This window comes from Petaurus breviceps, unplaced genomic scaffold (assembly GCF_028583685.1).
Source record: "Petaurus breviceps papuanus isolate PSGF00001 unplaced genomic scaffold, PetGlider_PUasm1.0 90804, whole genome shotgun sequence".
Lineage (NCBI taxonomy): Eukaryota > Metazoa > Chordata > Mammalia > Diprotodontia > Petauridae > Petaurus > Petaurus breviceps.
The window spans coordinates 18,881,384-18,903,454 of NW_027187348.1; the positions used below are offsets into that span (position 1 = coordinate 18,881,384).

Consider the following 22,071-nt stretch of genomic DNA (forward strand, 5'->3'; position numbering starts at 1 on the left):
GTCTCAAAGGCAGGATTTGAACCCATAACTTGACTGGATTAAAATGCATCTCTTTCAGAGAAATAACATTGCTTATGTCTTCTGATAAATTTTTTCTTCTGGAAAAAAATTTTATAACAGGCCTTGTGGTACAGAACTAACTAGAAGGCTTATCAGAAAAGAATAAGGTTAGTAGGGAAGAGAAAGAGAAAACTGTTTTTCTTAAGTACCAATAACAGCAAAAGAAACAAGGTAATTGTTCATAAAGACAGGAACTACATCATATGAAATGTTAAGCATTTACATCTGAGTTCTAACACTCAATATTTCACTTTATAATTCTCTGTGTATCAAGTGTATCAAGCTAGCAATATGTTTCCCTTTTGTAGGTCTCTGGCCAATTATGCCCATATATTAATGAAAAATAAGAGGTGTTTGAATAGGAAAGGAAAATTGATTTGTTTATTAGTTAACTTTACATGTAGATAGACTATAAGAAAATGATTTTAAAATTAATTCAGCATAGGAAGAAAAATATAGCATATGAAGAGCATATATGTGTGGGTCTGGTTAAGCAGCACTGAGGAATACTGTACAATGTAACCCATTTTACCTTTTGTATTCCCTTTGATTTTTTTCTATAAAAGAAAGGAACATTTGGGCAGGCAATGCAAAGGTAAAAGGGAGATTGAGAGCAGCGTCAATTCACCCCAAAAGTTCTCCCCAACTTTGTTTTCAGATGTCCTCTGTTATCAGAGAGTAGTTTTTTTTTTCATTGTCTGTCAATGAGTCATACTTTATCTTCATGAATTTGGAGAAAATGCTAAAGATACAGTAGGATGTGAACATGAGTCATTGTCAGACAATGGAAATCTCCCAAATGATGGCATAGGAATTATTTCCCATTCTGAAAAAAAAAAAATTGAACACTTTTCTCTTTTTCATGATAACATCTTCCAAATTTATAGGATGTTGTTACCCCTCTTCCAACAAAAAGTTCAGCCAAGAAAACCTAATGTCCTTAGCCATAAAGGTGCTTAAAAATCTAAGCATGCTATTTTCTGTTAACTGTCTCCTGACCTCTTCCTGTTACTCTATTTTTTTGACTCTATAGACTGAATATCTTTCTCTACCCTCAAGCTGCAATACATTATATTTGACAAGGTTTACAGATGGGCAGCTTTTTACTAAGCCTATATAAATGTTATTCTGCAAGCTGGCCAATAAAGTGAATGGAATGAATCCCTAACACCACATTGTGTCATCTGCATTATATATCCAACCAGTCACAGCATGAGGCAGACATCTCAAGGATTCTACTTTAACCTTATGCACATGAAGACATAGCCAAAACGTAATCTCTTTGGGGACATGCACTACATTAAAATGAGGATAATTAGAAAATTCTATTTCCCAAATATGAAAAATTCAAAGGTAGATACTATATGTATAGCCTTATGCCATATTAATGTGTACTAGGAGAACAACTTAATAATGTAATATGGTATGATAGATTGCAATACATGATATAACAAAAAGTGCAAACATTAAAATGCTTTTAGGGAAAAAAGCAATTACTTAAAAAAAATTCCTGCCCTTTAGAAATACAAATGAAGTTTCTGAAGCTCATAGGATCATAGATCTAGAGTGGGAATGGATCTCAAAGGTCATAGAATTCAATCTCTTCATTTTACAGATGAAAAAACTGAGGAACAGGGAGGAGAAGAGATTTTCCGAAGGTTACACTGGTTGTAAGAATCAGACATGAGATATTTAGTATGGAAAAGGGAAGACACAGTAACCATTAAACTATTTCCAGGGCTATCATGTGGTAGAAGGGATAGAAATTCAGTGTTGCTTCAGGGTGCACAGTGGGACCAAGGGTAGAAGTTACAGGTAAGCCAATTTCAGCATAATGAAAAAAAAAGTTTCTAAAGAACTAGAGGTTTCCAACAATGGAAAAATGATGCCTCATTGGGAAATAAGCTTCCTGATACTTGATGTATACAAGCATAAGTTGCCTAATTATCAGGGATGCTATAGAAATAGCTCTTGATTTGGGTGGATAATCATATATTTGGTTCTCTGCTTTTGCCAGTCTCTAAACTTCACAGTTCTGGCTACTTCATTCAATAAGATAACAATCATTTATTAAGCACATATCATGTGCCAGGCATTGTGCTAAATGCTGAGGATACAAAGGAAGACAAAAGATCTCCTCTAAAAGCTCACAGTCAAATGATGGAGATAATATGCAAACAGCTATATACTAAAACACAGCATAGACAGAATAATTTTGAGATTATTTAAGGGGAAAGATAGTAACATTAAGAAGAACCAGAGGGGCGGCTAGGTGGCGCAGTGAGTAGAGCATCGGCCCCGGAGTCAGGAGGACCCCAGTTTGGTTCTGGCCTCTGACACTTAACACCCACACAAAAATACTAGCCGTGTAACCTTGGGCAAGTTACTTAACCCCAATTGCCCTCCAAAAAGCAAAAAAAAATTTTTTTTTAAAAAGAACCAGGAAAGGCTTCTTACAGAACATGGGACTTTAATTGAAACTTGAAGAGAGTTTAATTGAAACTCTCTAGTTAAACCTAGAGAGAGAGACAAAGGCATGGTGGTCATTCAGTGAAAAAAACCCAATTTGTGTGTAAGGAAGAACAAAAAGGTCACTTACTGTCACTGGATCACAGAGTATGTGGAGGGAAGTAAAGTTGTAAGAATTTTGGGAAGGGAGGAAATGACCAGGTTTTGAAGGGCTTTTAAAGTCAGAGATTTTATATTAGATCCTGAAAAGAAAATGAAAGCGCTGGAGATTATTGCATGAGGTAGGGTTGGGAGTAAGAAGAAGGGTCTGTACTTTAGAAAGATCAGTTTGACAGCTGGGTAAATTGGGTAGGGATTTTAAGCAGGGTGACCAACAAACAAGAGTCCAGGTGTGAGGTGATAAGGGCTTTTACTAAAGTAGTCACAGTGTCAGAGGAGCCAAAAGATATGTTAGAGATGTTGAGAAACTAGAAAAGACAGGACTTGGCAATGAATTTGGTTATGGGAGTGAGAGATAATAGGGAGTCAAGGATGACACCAGGGTTGCAATCTTAAATGATTGAGAGAGTAATAGGGATTTTAGAAAAAGGGGAAAGTTTTGGGGAGGAGACAATAAGCTCATTTTTTAGACATGTTGAGTTTCAGATGTCTACAAAGCATCTTGTTCAAGGTGTTCAATAGGTAAGTGAAGATGTGAAACTGGAGGTCAGAAGGGAGTTTAGGGTTGGATATATAGATCTGAAAGTCATTTGCATAAAGGTAATAACTATGGCAGCTGATGAAATCACCAAGCAGGTTGTCTAGAGGGAGAATAGGGCCCAGGACACAGCCTTGGCAATGCCCACAATTTGCAGTCATAATCTGAATGAAGACTCAGGAAAGGAGACTAAGGAGTAGTTAGGTAGGAGAAGAAACAGCAGAGAGCTGTGTAACAAAAACCTAGTGAGAAGACTATCCAGAAGTGGATGATTATTGACATTGTCAACAGCTTCAGAGAAGTCAAGAAGAATGAGGATTGAGAAAAATATATTAGATTGGACAAGAGATAATTTAGGAGAGGAACATTTTCATTAATTTTGTCTCAAATATTGACAAAGCTCTTAATTTGTGCAGAACATTGGCTAGATACTAGGAATACAAAGAAAGGAGTATATATAATGTTTGACACTGGGCAAGTTATGACTTCGCTAAACCTCAGTTTCCTTGTCTGTAAAATGGGGATAATAATGTCATTTAAATCACAAAATTGTTGTTAAAATCAACTGAATTAATATATGTAAAGCACTATAAAGCACACCTTAAAATGTTATGTAAAGGCTATTAACATTAATATTATAAACATGGGTGTCTTATAACTCTCACTTAAAGATTCTGCCCTACTCAAGATTCTATGGGCAACCCTATCTCTAATCAAAGAGAAATGGTCCAGTGTCAAACTGATTTTTTAAAAAAAAGTCTTCATCTTAATTTACACATTGGATCCACTAACTAGGTCCCTTTCTCACCCCCATGCTATGCATAGTCTTGGCTTTACTTCTTTTTCTAGTGCCCCAGGCCCCTTAATACTAGAGATTTGGCTTTCCACTCTGTCTTTTCCAGAGGCTAGAGTCTTAATTCCACTATTTACTGTCTAGCACTATGTTCAGTATGCAGTAGACCTACATTAAATTGTTTCCAGCTTCTCACAATAATGACTGCATGCATCCCTTCCTATTCTTCTACCCTACATGACCCCCATCTCAGCTACTAGGCTCTTTCTGTTTGACAAAGTGTCTTCCAGCTGACTTCTGCTACAAACCTTTGCTGCTGACTGCTCACCAACTTGGACCTATTCCCATTGTCTGCTGCTGGTTCCTCACTAGGTTATTTGGTCTGCCCTTTGGAGCTTGCCTCTAGTATTAGCCATTCATAGTTAAATGAAAGTGATAGAGGTTTGATCTCTAAGGCTGGTCTTTCAATTCTAGAATGTCCTTAACTGATTATGTTAAATGAAGCCCTTCCAATTAACTTGATTAACATCTTATGTTTGGAAGGGACTACATCAGATAATTAGTCTAAATTTTATTCACATTAAGAGTGTGTAATGTTAATGAAATAGGAGGACCTTCCCTGCCCATTAATAGACCTATGTGTCCATCTGTGATACATCCCGAATCACATAGAACCAATTGTGGGAGGAACTTGCCTAAGTCAGAACTTGCTTAGGTGAGGCTTACTTGTAGGAAGGCTCTCACACCTTTTGGCACTAAGTTGATTAGGCACAAACTCCTGAGGGTTTCGATGCCTTCTTGCTCTGAGAAGTGTATATGTACTCTGAATTGGTATTTTGCTTTGGGGGTTTGCTTATGAGAAGGACCATTTGGTTTCCTTGTCAAGACTCTGGATAGCCTTATGTTCACCACCCCCCACTGTCCAGATGTAAACTCTCACTCCAGTGGTGCATGTAAAGTGTACAGAAACAATGCTTTGATTCAGGCAGTCAGAGCTCTATCTGTTGGTCTTTATGGTAATTTCTCTGCTTGTATTTTCCTTGACATTCAGAGTGTTGCCTTTCCCCCTGTACTAGTTGATGTAATTAGATTATTGACCCCTTAAAAGTTGCTTTCCTTTTAGAATAGTAGATCCAAGAAACTGTGCTATCAGGCTATCCTGGGTGTGTCAGAATATTTGCTGTTACAGAGTGTTGGTTACAACATCTCTAATACCTGGTCATACTGATTCTGCTTGAATAAATTTAGGGATATGAAAAATCACTTTCTCCTGAGACATACCATTATATCTTTGGATACCTTCCCAAAGTACATACGATCTGAGAAATTAATTTCAATTTTCTATAACTTTGCTCATAGATCTGAAGGGAAAAAGGGGGGACTAATGTAAATATCCCTATGATATAATCCCTTCTTCCTCAAGGGGAAAAAGTCCTATTTTAGAAATAGTTGATGTGACAAGAGGATTTAGTCCTTGGATCATTCATATAGATTCCTCAGTTTTCTTATGATGTTTGTAAGCATTATCAATGTCTAAATGTTAATGAGCTATAAGAACTATTATAATTTATCTTTCAATCTGGAGTAAATATATTTATTCAATAGAGATTATAATGTACACAGGTATTGTGTATTCTCATGTTTAATAATAACTAGGAATGGTTCATAGTCAAACTTGAATGATGGCAAAGAACAATCATTTAAATTGTAAAATTACAAGGGTAGAAATTATGTCTTTTTTAAACTTGGTAAATCCCTCAGTGTTTTGCATACAGTAGATGCTTACCACACATTTGCATTAAAATGGACATTAGAAGACTCTGCCAGCCAGTATAGTCATGTGCATAATATTTTGTTGTGTCATTCCATTGTCTATTATAGAGTTGACCTATGTTTATGCAGTATAAAGTAGGGTTTGTCAATTTTCCAGTTAACATATTCATTCTTGACAGTCAGTGTAGAAAAGCTAGGCCAAAAATAGGCTGGAGAACTAAATTTTCTGGATCAATTGCTTAACTGATAAGATATTATAGCTAACCAATATCCTTTTCATTTTGTGCTGAATATAGATGTTAATTTTATGCAGGGCTCAACTCCTCTATAGCTATCTAAAGGAGAAAATGAATGCAATACCAACTCACATTCATTTAGTGTTTACCAAGTGCCTCCCTAACAATCACTCTGTCAAGTAAGTTGTATGTGTATAATTATCACCATTTTACAAAAAAAAAAAAAAAAGCTAAAGCTTTGGGATATTAGGTGATTTTTCCATGGTCACATAGCTAATAACTGTAAGTCATTGTCCAGAACCGAAGCTCTAGACTTATATGAACTAGGCTCAACCTTGTGGGTTGTTCAATAATCAAACTTTTTGGCTCATATCATCCCAAGGGTTTCCCGTGAGAACATTAGAATATGGCTTATGTGTAGGTTCCCACACCACCACCACCACCAACTAGAAAAAGGCCTTCTCTACCTGTATAAACATCCAGGTTAACAAAATGTCTAGTTTGAAAATCTACTTCTCTTGTGAGCCCTATCTCCTCCAGAAACTATAATTCTTAAAGTTATTATACTGTATTGGTATTAAGATTCCACCAAGTGAGTCTATAACCTCTGGAGCTATTGGCTTGCCCCAGAAACACCTTGTTAACTCTATTCATATAATTCCCTGGAACACAAGCTTTCTTGAGGGAGTCAAGTGGCCATGCAGACTTCTTTCCAAGGAACCAAGTTCATGATATACAGTCAAATTCTATCTCGTTTCCTAGCCCTTATTTTCCTCAGATATATGAACTAACCTCAATCAGTCTTCTTCTATGTGGTGTCAATGGAGCAAGTCAAAATGAGGCAAGGAATTCATACCTTATTTAGAAACTTAGCTTGTCAAAGAATTGTTCTTCTCTTACACAGCTTCCAGCTCCAAGTCCCTGCTCCTATGATTCTCCACCAGTGGAGTTAAACTCAAATAGAAATAGATCCCTAGTCCATATGTTGACATAGGAAAAACAAACCACAAAATAGCATCATATATGTTGTATTGTATTTTTATAAAACATTTTCTGATTACATTTTAATCTGCTTCAGGACACAATAGAGTTTTTCGGGCCAGAAGTATGGCACCACTGTTTTATACCACCAAGGCCAGAACAAAATTCTACTTAGAGATTGGTAGGGAGGACACAGAATATATATGGATGCAAGGTAGGATTTGAGCTCAGCTCTCCTATAACCAAGTACAACTCTCTAACCACTAACCAAGATATCCCTAATGGTATTTTATTAATATGTCAATACCATGCAATGGCTTTTGGTCTTGTAAAGCTCTTTGGAAGAAATATAAAGTCTTTTGTTCATTAGGAACACACTAGAATTTTATGATTTCATGATTGACAATACATCATAATAGGACATGAAGTATGCTTGTCTTAAATCTACTCCTACTCCAGGATGTTTAGTTACCAGACTAACAAAAGTAATTGATTTCAAGGTCATTTCTTATCTTTAAAGCACAGAATCTTAAGACTATGTTCCAGTGAAAGTTCTAGAGGTTCTTATGTGATTTATCTTCACTCTAATAATGGTAATTGTCATTATCATCATTATCATAGGAAAAAAATTTTCTAGCAGTGGATCAAAAGCATGTTTTGTTTTTATTTTTTCAGCAATTGCTATTCACACATGAGATATTTGTTAGCAATTTTTCTAGAAATGCATACTATCCTCAAGGGTAATATCCTTGGGAATAATAGCCACAGAGGAAAATGCAGCATTTGTAAAACATTTTGAGCCTTTTAGGGACAAAAAGTTTCCAACAAAGTACAAAGTATTTTTAGCATGAGATTCACTGTTCTTCCTGATTTTCTCCCTGTTATTAGAAACTCTGGAGTGAATGGGATGTATTCTTTTTGGTCTTTTCTAACTGGCAAGAAAGAAAAATCCAATGAAGAAGCTCAAAATTAAGATGCTGGGTCTAGATTATCCCCAAGAATCTGCCCCCTAAAGATCCTTTGAGGACAAAGGGCACCAATCTGTGGAATCTCAAGTCTAGCCTGATGACCCTACATTCATTGAAGGCTTATAGACCTCCAATGACATTTGCCTTCCTCAGTGAAGTCAGAGGTTGCCATAAATAGTCATTACCTTCCACAGGCAGAGGCTAGAGAGCCAACTCTGGGATGCCTAGGAACAAAGGAGGTGGGTCACATCTATCAAAATAAGACAGTGACTGATAAGAAAAAAGGCCAACCAGAACACCATCATAATGATATAGTAGAGTAGGGTTTTAGTAAAAGGACTAAGGTAGAGAAAATAATTTTAAAAGATAGCAGTACTAGCAGCAGCAGCAGCAGCAATGTGATGGTGATCTGTAACAAAGGAGCCCCACAGACATTTTGTGCTATGAATTCAGACACTAGAGGCTGAGAATTGCATGCTGACTCCAACAGCTGGGTCTCTATCTCATAAAGCAAAGACTTCTAATGGGAAGGTATGGCTAGAATGAACTGAAATTGCTCATGGTGGACAATCCTTAGGCATCAATGCAAGGACAGTAAAGATTTAGTTATTCTCATATATAAAGCTGGTATGCACAGTTAGGACAATTTTCTCTGTTTCTTTAAGCTGTTTCTAATTCTTGATTCTTGTCTGAGTGGTCTCTGATTCATGTCTGTTGACTATGTGCAGCAGTGGGGACAAAAGGAATGCAATGCATAATGCCAGCAACTAGCTTGGTATGCACAGGATTAATCAGGCCTGCTGTCTAAACCAGAATTTTTATTAAAGTTTTATGCTTTTGATCTCATTAATAATTTCTATAAGTTCTTAAGAAGTAAATGAATCCTGTAGGGAACTTGGAACCACTGCACCCCTTAGCTAATGAAGTCGCTGTTGATCCAGATATAGGTGGCTGTGAAAGTGTAAGGATTAAAGAGTCTCTGATCTCTTGAAACAGAGGACTTGTGGATCAATGGAAAATCATGCCTCCTAGGCTACCCAGCAGGAGGAGAATGATGGAGTGTGGAAAGTATCCTCCTTGACCACATTTCTACAGCAGAAATAAACTATAAGAGTAGACACTCTTTTTTTCTTCCCATCATAAACTCCCAAACATTTTTAGATAGTGACACTTGGTAGTTATGGCTGCTTGGAATATAAAACATGATCTGGGACCATCTAGGCATTTTGAGTTTAGTGAGCTTGCTCTCATTCACTCACCAATCATGGTAGCTCAGATCCATGACTGAGTTCCAAAGCTGAGTGTATTATGGAGGAGGTAGCATGTCACCAATAATGTTGTATACATAAGTGATATAAAAATATAATCAAAGATGTGTATGACCAAAAAATGAGTCAGGTCACTAAGAATGAGACACAACAGATGGGTCTTTACATATATTCTACTAGAACCCAGGAGATATAAATAGAATTGAAGTAAGGCTTCTAGTATTGTACATAAATACACAGAATCATAGCATTTTGTCATTTCAAAGGACCTATAAGTGGAAAAGGACATTCTCTTAAATAAACCTGATAAGTTATCATCTAGGTAGTCCTTACTTTAAGACTTTGAGCCTTGGGGAACCCACAATGACTGGCATATTAAATGTTTACTAAATGTTCTTCCTGTTTCTCTGTCTCTGTTTCTCTCTCTATCTCTCTGTCTCCCTCACCCTACCTACCTGTCTTACCAAAGTAAACCATTCTACTTTTGAATATTTTAACGTTAGGTGAGCATTTCCTTACATCAAGCCTAGGTTTGCTTCTTTTGAACTTCTATCATTGACCCTAGTTCTATCCTCTTGCACCAAGCAGAACAAAACTAATCTCTCTTTCAAATAGTATCCCTTCAAATACATGTCACTTCTACATCTTCTTTTCCTCAGGCCAAACCACCTCATTTCCTTTAATCTTCTTCACTGGTATGATTTCAAGAACCTCCACAATCATAATTGCCTTTCTCTGGTCACCTCTCCACTAGGGAAGATTTTTAAAAGGCTGTTTAAGAAATTCATGTGATGAGGAGGATGAGAGGGCTTATGATCTACATTGATGATAGAGCAACAGTTCCATCAGAGTATCAAAACATCAGAAATGAATTGAATTGAAATGCCTCAGTTTCTCTATCATAAAAAAGGGAATTAGAACTGTTTGCTTCCCTCCTTCTGGGAAACTGTCAGACAACACCATCCAGCTTTAATCCTCATTTTTCAGTTGCAGGGAGATTATAATAATACTTTAGTTTCAATATGGGGTTCAGTGCCTGCAACTAGCAATAAGCATCTGCCAAGGCCGTAAGGCACCCTATACAGCAGAGTATGTGTGGTGGAAGGTGCTAAAACTGTAATTAGAACAAAGCATCTGTCCCCAGTCTCCCACAGAGAAACTACTAATCAATGTGATCACTGGCATTGAGGAGGGAAGTGTGTCACCCATGGCTTTGCTGGCCTTTTTCCCAGTCACTAGCAGAGTGGATGTTGGTCAAGAATGCACTTGACTCTGGAAAGAGAAAAGGGCTTAGAGATTAGCATGAGTATCACTTAGGAAGTACAGAGGCCTAGCTTTAAGAAAGACTAGAATGAATGTTTTATCTTTTCAAACAGTCTCACCTTTCCAGAAAACCCTTGCTGCTAATTATTGCTAAGTTTTGTCCACTCAGATTTATTTTCAGTTTGATTTTCTAATTCATACATTATCCAGATTCTTTAATTTTCCTATCACCTATAATTACCAAATTTCCCATTCATTTATTGCATTAACAAACATTAAATCAATCAATCAATCAATACACATTTATTAAATACCTATTATATGCCAGATATTGCATTAGGAGATGATACACAAATACAAAAATGTTTCCTGTTCTCATAGAGATTACATTTTACCTGGAGAGATAGTATATGAAAGCATACAGAAAATAGATATAAAATAAATATAATCATTAAATACTTGGCAGTTACAGAGAATTAGACATTGGGGAGAAAGAGGAAAGGTATCATGCAAAACATAGTTCTTGAGGAGGCTCTTGAAGTTAGTTAGGAATTCTGTGAGTCATAGACATAAGTTCCACATATGGTGGAAGGCCAATGCAAAAGCATGGAGTATAAAAGAAAGTGTCATATATAAAAAACAGAAAGAAATCTAACTGTCTGGCTCACTGAGTATGGGAGTAGAAAATAGCATGTAAAAAGGCTGTAAGGTTAAATTGGAGCCAATCTATGAAGGACTTGAAAAGCCAAAGAGTTTGTATTTTTGTCCTAGAGGTAATTGGGAGCCACTGGAGTTTATTGAGCTGGGGAGCATTTAAGAAAAATCATTTTGGTTTGGCAATTCTGTGGAGGATATTATAGACTAGCAAGGCAGAGTCATGAATTAGGAAGCCATTATAATCAAATAAAATCGAAGATAAAGAAGGTATAAACAAGCCTTTCAATTGGTTATTTGTTGGCAGACTTATTTTATGAACAAAAATGGTTTTAGGTACATATAACCTTAGTGTTATAAACTTTGGTAGCAGGTGGTGAATTCCTTTTTATTCACATTAACAAAGTTTTCTTGATTCCTTTTGTTATTACATTACTATTTTCATTTCTAGGAGGGTAAAAAAAGAAAGAAAGAAAAAAGCTCTCCCTTACTCCACCACCTAAATTAAATCCTTCCTTATGACAGTGAAAACAGTTGAGCAGTAATACTTAATATCGTGACAAAGATGACTCTGTTCCAGTCATCCCTCCACACCCACCATAAGAATGATACCATGGTTCATTAAATGTACTCTAAGGCCATCTCTGGTTTTCCTTTAGTCCTCTTTTCCTTTTTATTGTGGTCATTACACATGATGCATACTCCCTTATATGCTTCACTTCCCCACCAGTTCTGTTGCCCTCCTAAGGATGAATTCACTCTGATGACTGCTCCCTGAGTATGAGTTCCTGCCTGAAATTGCTGTTATCTCATGAAACCCCAGACACGCTGCCCATTTCCCTTTAAGGACACTTTCTAGTCTGTTTCTCCCCCTCACTATTTGCCTTGTACCCATGCAGGAACCCTCAACCTCTCTCCCCAGTCCACCTTGGTCTTCTTCTATTAAAATGTCAGTTTCTTTAGAGAATAGGCTGTCATTTAATTGTTTTTGAATCCTCTACATTGAGTACAATGAGTGGTGTGTAATAAATATTTAATAAATTATCTATCTAATGCACTTTTAGTGCTGCTTATTTTGATCTATATAAGTTGATAAAACTCTTCACATTTCTCCAAATGCCTTAGGTTCATCATTTCTAATTGTGTAATAATATTCCAACATAATCATATAGAAAAGAAAAAAAACAGGCACTTATTAAACACCTCCTATGTGTCAGGCATTGTGCTAAGTGCTGTGCAAATATTATCTCATATACAAGGTTTTGGGACCATTCCCTTGTCAATGGAAATATACCCTGCTTCTTCCAATTGCCAAAAAACTACCACATCAAGGATAGGAAAGCAATCATAGTTAAGGAATTCAGGCACCTTGAGGAAGAGATAGGAAGTAGCACATCCCAAGCAAGTCAAGCCACTATCTTGATCACCATCTTCACTCAGATCCTAATGGCGACCCCAACTCCCTAAATCCAAGAGTTTTTAGAATAGAATTCTTCCAGCCCAGTTCTCTAAGACATCATTTTGGGAAGAAATTCCTGTGGAAATTTACTTTGGAAACCACTCCTTCATGTGTGAGAGCCATAGCTAGTAAAGAACCAGAAAAGCAATTTCTTGTCACAAAAGACCTTGGTGATTCACTATCAGAAACTGACATGGTTTTATCAGTAGAAATAACTTTAAAGAAGAGGCATTACCATCTGTTTTGCTTCTGCACCCAAAATAACATGAGACTTTTTCATCTGGCATGCAGTCGAATCCATCCATATGTCTCATCTCCCCCATTAGAATGTGAGCTCATTGAGAGTAAGAATTGTCTAGTTTTATATTTGTATCCCTAGTGCTTAGTACAGTACTTTGCATGTAGTAAGGTTTTTTTTAAACAAATGCTTCATTCATTCATTTCAAGATCTTGCTCTCACATTTAATCAGTGCAGCAGTGGCCCTCCTTATACATAGTGATCAGCTATGATGCCCAACACCCCAGCAACCATGTCAAAGGGACACACATTTAGCATTGATTTTGGTATCATTTATTCCTGTGTGGGTGTCTTCCAACATGCAAAAGTAGAGATCATTCCTAATGACCAAGGAAATAAGACCAACCCAAGCTACACTGTCTTTGTAGACAGAGCATTTAATCAGTGATGCTACAAAGAATCAAGTTACAATGAACCTCACAAACACAGTATTTGATGCCAAAGATCTGATTGGTCACAGATTTGATGATGTAGTTGTACAGTCAGAGATAAAGCATTGACCTTTCATGGTGGTCAATGACACATAAAAGCCTAGGGTCTAAGTGGAATATTAAGAGGAAACAAAAATTTTCTGTTCATAAGTATCTTATGTGGTCTTGAACAAGATGAAAGAAATTGCTGAAGTTTACTCTGTGAAAACTGTCAGAAATGCCTTCTGTACAGTATCAACCTATTTCAGCAATTCCCAACTTCCAGACACCAAAAGTACTGAAGTCATCACTGATCTCAATGTGCTCCAAATCATCAATGAGCCGATTGCTGTTGCTATTACCTAGGGCTTATACAAAAAGATTGATAGTGAGAGAAATGTGAAATGTATGGCACTTTGATCTCAGAGGTGGCATATTCAATATCTCCCTTCTTACTGTTACAGATTACATCTCTGAAGTTAAGATCACAGCTGAGGATACACACCTGGGTAGGAACGACTTTAACAATCACATGGTTAAACATTTCATTGTTGAGTTTGAGCAAAAGCACAAGGCTATCAGTGAGAACAAGATGACTGTCTACTGTCTGTCTATGTATCACTTGTAAAGACACAGAGTGTACCCTCTCTTCCACTATCCAGGCAAGTACTGACTCCCTCTGTGAAAGCATGGACTTCTATACTACTATCATCTGTGCCCATTTTGAAGAGCTGAGTTCTTACTTCTTCCATGGCACACTGGACCCTGTGGAAAAGACCATAAAATATGCCAGGCTAGATAAATCACAGACTTATGACATCATCACAATAGACAGCTCCACTCAGATCCCCAAAATCCAGAACCTTCTGCAGAACTTCTTCAATGTCAAGTTGCTTGACAAGAGTATCATCCTGATGAAACTGTTGCCTATGATGTTGCTGTCCAGGCTGCTATCTGGTTTGAAGATTAAATCTGAGAATGTATAGGACTTGCTGCTGTTGGACATAACTCTTCTTTTACTTGGTATTGAAACTTATGGTAGAGTCATGACAATTATGATCAAATTCAATACCACCATCCCCACCAAACAGATGTAGACATTTACCCCCTACTTGGACAACAAATGTGATGTGCTTATTCATGTTTATCAAAGTGAGAGAACAATGATAAAAAATAACAACCTACTAGTCAAGTTTGAGGTAACAGGAATCCCCCCTATCCCTGAGGGTGTTCCTCAGAATTTGACAATGATGCAAATGGCATTCTCAATGTTCCTCTTGTGGATAAAAGCACAAGAAGGGAGAAAAAGGTCACTATCACCAATGACAAAAGTCATCCGTGCAATAAAGACATCAAACACATGGTCCAGGAGGTCCTGAGCTTGACCAGCAGAGAAACAATATGCCTTCCAAGAATTCTCTTGAATCTTATTTTTCAACCTGAAGGCTAGTGTTGAAGATAAGAAATTCCAAGGCAAAATTAGTGATGAAGACAATCAAAAGATATTTAGCAAATGTAATGAAACAATCAACTGGCTGGGAAAGAACCAGACTGCTGAGAAGGAAAAATGTGAGCATCAGCAGAAAGAATTGGAGAAGGTCTGCAACTGAAGTCATCATTACTAAGCTATACCAGAGTGCAGGGGGTATGTCAGGAGGTGTGTCTTGTGGATTTCCAGATGATAAGTTAGTCCCATCTGATGCTTCTTCTGGACCCACCATTGAAGAGTTCAACTAAATACAAAATAAGAGAGTCCACACAGCTTTCCAAAAATTAAAGGACTCAAAAGCATAGCCAATGCAGTGGCAGTTTAAATGTAACATTTAAGCTACTCTATAAATCTAGGCACTCTGCATATTTGAATGTGTGCAAAGGGAGTGAAGTGAATAACATTGCATTTTATCAGTACTGTAAACAAGTGAAAATGCAGTTCTTGTTCTAGAGATTAAAATCTATTTAAAATTGGCACCAAGGGGCAGTCAGGTGACGCAGTAAGTAAGAGCACTGGCCCCAGAGTCAGGATGACCTGGGATCGAATCCGGGCTCAGATACTTAGCACCATACCCAGAAATAACTGGCCATGTAACCTTGAGCAAGTTACTTAACCCCAATTGCTTTAAAAAAAATAAAATAATAAAATAAAATTGGCAACAAAAAATGTTTGCCATCACAAAAGTACTCTTATGAATATTTTATTATTTATTGGAACTTTGTTTCTCTCTTTGATTTCCTTGGGGCACATTCTTAGTAGTAACATCTCTGGTTCAAGGGATATGACAGTTTATTCACTTATCTTGCATAATTTCAAAATGAAATCCAGAATAGTTGAACTATTTAAATCAACTTACACTACTGCTGGTGCATAGGAATTTTCCAGATGATTCCTTGTCTTCCTTCTGCATTTCAATTCCTACCGAGAGACTTAGTTCTTGTCAGTTATTATTAAGTTCCAGGATGCCTCTCTCCTTGGTGTCCTGTATGAACCAGACTCTGTTTCTGTCATGATAGAAGAGCAGTTCTGGTCTCTAAAAGTGGTCAGTTTGGGTCCTCTGTTATTGAAAGATTTGTAAGAAACCAAATAGACCGTGCTGTCTGTGATACCATTGATTGAGTCTTCAGGAAACTAAATCATGTTATAGCATTGAAGTATCAATATCAGACAAATTTGCAAGAGATCTTGCACCCAGACCACCAACAGGCTCATCATTTTCCATGGAAACAGATTAAAATGTGTCCTAACAGGAGATGAAGTAAAGATCTGCATGCAAAGACTCATCAAGATTGATGATAAAGTAGATTATGACATTACACATCATTTTGGCTTTATGGATGTCTTCACTATTGAGAAGATGAAGTAGGAAGGAGATTTTTCTTTACATCATGGCAAAATTTTGATTTACATTAAATCAGCTGGAGGGGCAAAGTATAAATTATGCAAAGTAAGAAAGACCATGGTGGGCACAAAAGGCTCCCCTTGTCTGGTGACCCATGATAAACATACTACCCATTACCTATATCCTCTAAAAAATAAAACAGGGGGAATGATGTCATCCAAATTGATTTAGAGACTGGCAATACAACTGTTTTCATCAAGTTTTATACTGATAACCTATGAACAGTGACCTAATTTGGGTCAAATCAGTATGTTCACATTAAAAAGATAACTTAGCTCTTTTGATATCATCCATGCACAGGAAGCCAAAGGACTGCTCTGCCTCAAGGTTTTTAAACATCTTTCTTATTGAAAAATTAACAAATCTTGAATATCTCTGCCCTTAGGAATAGATATTCATCTCACCATTGCTGAGAAAAGAGACAAGAGATTGGCAGCAAAACAGAGCACTGGATAAATGATTACAGATCAAAAATAACTTGGTTTCTTTTTACAGTCAAGGGAAGATGCTCCAGTCTATTCTGCACAAATTTGCTCTGAATTTTATGATCTTTTTTAAAAAACATAAACTTTACTTTAGACTATTGCTAGATGGAACACTGGATAGAGCGCTAGACTTAAAGTTCAGAAGACCTGGGTTAAGATTCTGCTTCAGACAAAATCTCTCTCTCTCTCTCTCTCTCTCTCTCTCTCTCTCTCTCTCTCTCTCTCGCTATCCTGTAAAATGGGAATAACGATAGCACCTACCACCCAGTGTTCTGAGGATAAAGCAAGATAAAATTTTCAAGGTGTATTGGAACCTTAAAACATTATACAAAGCAGGTAGAATTTAGATGGAAGAATTATAGTTGCATTTTTCTGAAGTTCCCCAATACAGCTCCTCCCAAAAAAAGTTCAAAATATATCTAACCAAATCATAGGCAGAAAAGTGAATTTAAAAAATCATTATGAGTTATTTTTCTAGCTCAAGGCATCTTAGGAAGACTGAAAGAGAGGCCTGTGGACACTAGGGTCAAGGCTGGGCAGGGGCATGACTGTGGTGACAGCAGTAGCAACAAGGAGTGGCCAAAAGCACAGTGATGATAAAAGGACTAAAAAACCTGGTAAGAAAGATATCCCAGGAGTCCTATGCTAGCTTAGGGGGTAGGAACATGAACCATCTGGAAGCCCTGTCTCCCATTACCCAAATCTGGATCATAGTCCCAGGACAGGAAAAGGAACAATTATGGTCATGAGTGAGCCCTATCAGGATAAATACCAGAGTACAGACCAGGAGGGCAAAGAGAAGACCTTCCTTCAGATACTGCATTGAAAGAACTGAAAACTTAAAAGCTGCTACTGATCTGTGAAATCAGCAAAAGGTGATAGACAGAAGCTTAATCAGATATCTCTCCAACTCCTAGAGGTAAGCAGAGCTCAACTGTAATATTAAGTCTAAAGTTAAGAATTAGGCTAGAAAAAAAATGAGCAAAGAACAAAAAAGAAGTACCTGATAATAAAATGCCTCCCTGGTTAAGGGAAATCTCAAGGCACAAACTCAGAAGAAAATGAATTGAAAACATCTATAGGAAAAGCCTCAAAGAAAAATGAAGATTTGACACAAACCTAATGAGAATTTCTTAAAAACCTAGCAATTTAAAAAAAGGGGGGGAAATACCATTTTACAAATCAAATAATAGTGATAGAAAAAATAAGAAAAGAAATGAGAGCTATGCAATAAAAATTTATGAAAAATAACTAATGGCTTGGTAAAAGATATACAAAAATTACAGAAGAAAAAACTTTCTTAAAAATAAGAATTGGCCAAGCAGAAAAAGAAGTACAAAAATGATGAAGAAAATTATTACTTAAAAATTAGATTTGCAAAAATAAGTTAATAATTCCATGATACATGTAGAAAAAATTTAAAACAAAGTCAAAAGAATGAAAATATAGATTACATGAAATATCTCACAGGAAAATCAACTGAAAATAGTAGAGGGGAAATCATTTTGGAATTATTGGACTACCTGGAAGCCGTGATTTAAAAGAGCTTAGACATCACATTTCAAGAAATTATAAAGAAAAACTACCCTGATATTTTTGAACCAGAAAACAAAGTAGAAATTGACATAATCTACCAGTCACCTTCCAAAAGAATACCAAGATAAAAACTCCCAGGAATATTGTAACCAATATATTATAGCCATATAAAATGCATAGGTCAAGGAGAAAATACTGAAAGTGGTCAGAAAGAAATTATCTAAATGCCATGGACCCACAGTAAAGCTCACATAAAATTTAGTAGCTACCATTAAAAAAGAATAGAGGACTTAGAATACAATATTTTAAAAGACAAAGGAGTTAGGATTACAACCAAGAGTAAGCTAATCAGCAAAATTGAGTATAACTGTATTGAGGAGGAGGGAAGACATTTAATGAAATGCAGAACTTTCAAGCACTTCTTATGAAAAGATCAAAGCTGAACAGATGAGTATAAAAGTTAACATTTAAATGCAAGATTCAAGAAAAGCACAAAAGGGTAATCATAAGTGTGAAATCATAAATGACTTAATAAGGTTAAACTGTTTACATTACTATATGTGTATGTATATGCATGTGTGTATGCATATATCACCTAAGAACTTTATCAGGACAGTAAGAAGAGGAGTCTACTTAAAAAAAGGGCATGGGTGTGCCCACAATACCATGAATATTATGTTGGGATAATCTCAAAAGAAGAATAGAAGGGTAAGAAAGAATAATAATTTGGAAAAGGGAGAAGACAGGCGAAAAAATAAGAGAAATTACCTCATTTAAAAGATTGTCACAAGGAAGACTATACAATGGAGGAAAAATTGGTGAGAAGAATGGGCAGTGTTTGAACCTCATTCTCCTATGAATTTGTTCTATGAGAGAAGACTATGCACACACAGAGTTAGGTAGAAAAACTCATCTTATTGAACTAAGAAAAAGACAGAGAATAGAGGGAAGGTAGATTAAGGGGGTAGTGGTCAGAAGTAAAACAAGTTTTGAAAAGGGAAGAGGATAAAGAAAATGAATGATAAATAGAAGAGAATATGATAGAGGAAATAGAGTTTTAGCAAAATCACTGTTAATGTGAATGGGATAAACTCACAAAATGGAATTGCATAGCAGAAAGAATTCAAAACAAGAATCTAACAACAAATTGTAAATAAGAGATGCATATTGAACACAAAGAAACATACAGACTTCAAGTAAGGGGCTGGAGAAGATAAAAAGAAATTTGTAAAAGGATATATCATTAAAATGGTTAATATTTCCATTAAAGATAATGAGACAACATACTAAAATCTGTAGGATGCAGCCAAAGCAGTACTTAGGGGAATAAATGGCATTTCTAAATGCTTACATGAATAAAAGAAAGAAAGAACAAATCGATGAATTGGGCTTGTAACTAAAAAACAAACTAGAAAAAGAATAAATTTAAAATCCCCAATTAAACACCAAAATGAAAATCCTGAAAATCATCAGATTAAAAGTAAAAAAAAATGAATTCATGAGTAAACCTAGGAGGTGGTTTTATGAAAAAAAATCAATAAAATACATAAACAATGGACAAGTATGATTTTCAAAAAAGAAAACAAAATCTAAATCAAAGTTGAAAAGATGACACCACAACAAATGATGATGAAATTAAAGCAATTATTAAGAGTTATTTTGTCCAATTGTGTACCAATAAAACTGACAATATAAATGGAATGGATGAATATTTGCAAAAATAAAAATGTCCAGCTTAACAAAAGTAAAAATTGAATACTTAAATAAATCTCTATTAGAAAAAAGACATTGAATAAGACACTAGTGAACTCCATTTGGGGGAGTGGTGAGAACCAGGACCAGATGAATTTATAAGCAAATTCTACCAAACATTTAAAGAAAAATTAATTTCAATATTAAGTAAATTGGGGGGTGAAAAAGGGTCAAAAAGAAGTCCTACCAAACACACATATATGGTTTTGAAATTTAAACTGGGAAGAACAAAAACAGAAAAAGAAAACTATAAACCAATTTCCTTAATGAATATTGATGTAAAATTTTTAAATAAAATATGATCAAGGATTACAGAAATTTATCACAAATATCATACACTGTAACTGGGTTGTATTTATAGCAGGAATTCTGGGTTGATTAAATATCAGGAAAACTATAAGCATAATTGTCTATATCAATAAGAAAAACAACAGAAATCATATAATGGCTTACTTATAGAACCCTAGAGAGTCAACTAAAAACTAGTCAAAATAACTAAACTTTAGCAAATTTGCAGGATATAGAACAAACCCACACAAATCATCAGCATTTCCATATAGTTCTAACAAAATTAAGTAGGAAAATACAGAAAGATAAATTCTCTTTGAAATACTTGTAGACAATGTAAAACACTTGCCAAAAAAAAATCATATAACTATATGAACATAATTACAAAACACTTTTCACACCAAAAAAGACAGATCAAAACAAATGGAGAAATACTCATTACCCATAGGTGGGCCAGGCCAAAATAATAAAAATACCTAAAGTCATGTATTTATTCAGTGAATATTGAGCTTAAAAATAAGAAGATTCATCTGGTGCAACAAAAGGTCAATAATATTGGGAAAACAATGAAAACATATGAAGAAAGCGGGCCTAGTTGTACCAGATTTCAAACTATATTTTGCAAAGTGGTAATCGTCAAAACCATTTGATATTGGATAAGAAATAGAGTGGCTGATCAGTGGAATGGATTGGGTACACAATATATAAAAGCAAATGAGCAAAGTCACCTAATCTTTGATAAACTCCCAAATCCCTGCTATTGAGGCAAGAACTCACTAGTTGACAAAAACTTCGGGGAAATCTGGAAAGTTTTTGGAAGAAACTAGGGATAGAACACTATCTCATAATGTATACCAAGATAAAAGCAAAATGGGTATATGATTTATACATAGAAGGTGACTTCACAAGCAAATTAGGGTAGCATGGAAAAAATATTTGATGATGTATGGAAGAGTTCATAATAAAACAAGAGATAGAAAGGCTCATGGGAGGCAGAATAAATCATTTAGATTACAAAAAATTTAAAAATTTTTGCACTAAACAAAACCACAGCAATCAAAAGTAGAAGAAAACACATAACTATTTCACATCTAATACTCACTCTTGATATTTTTGCTCCCTTTATCACTCTGATGATGGGATATTGACAACTACTATTCATTTTTTGTCTTTTTCTTCTTTTTTTTTTTTTTAAAGCAATCGGGGTTAAGTAACTTGCTCAAGTTTACATGGCCAGGTGTTTCTGGGTGGGTGCTAAGTGTCTGAGGCCAGATTTGATCCCCAGGTCATCCTGACACTGGAGCTAGTGCTCTTACTCGCTGTGCTACCTGGCCGTTCCTGTCTTTTTCTTCTTACATCAATGCAATCGCTCTGTTGTGGAACTAACTGTTCATAGATACAAAGCTAGAAGAGATGTTAGAGTTATCTAGTTAAAATTTTGCTATAAATAAATTTATAATTGTCATGGGGAAATTTTTTTCCACAAGCTACTTTGGAGGATTGGTGTTTGTGAATTTCACTTATCCACAACTTCTCTTGCCACAGAATATTGAAAGCTGACTGTTGAAACCAATCAGTTTCACTAGAATGTAGCCATCTCCTCTACAAAAATGGTAAAGTTCCTTGAGGTTAAAGACTATATTATTTTGATTGTTGTATTTTCAGTTCCTTGCTCACCTACTAGTTCATAGTGCCTAAAGAATGATTATTGCATTTGTTGAACCAATTTGTTGTTTTCCTCAAAAGAAAAGATATATATATATATAATATAAATACATATATAATAT

General features: G+C 35.8%; 1 pseudogene; it reads left to right on the forward strand.

The window, feature by feature from the left end:
• Positions 1–13,151: 13,151 nt before the first annotated feature.
• Positions 13,152–15,066, forward strand: LOC138147668 (heat shock cognate 71 kDa protein-like; annotated as a pseudogene).
• The last annotated feature ends 7,005 nt before the right edge of the window (positions 15,067–22,071 follow it).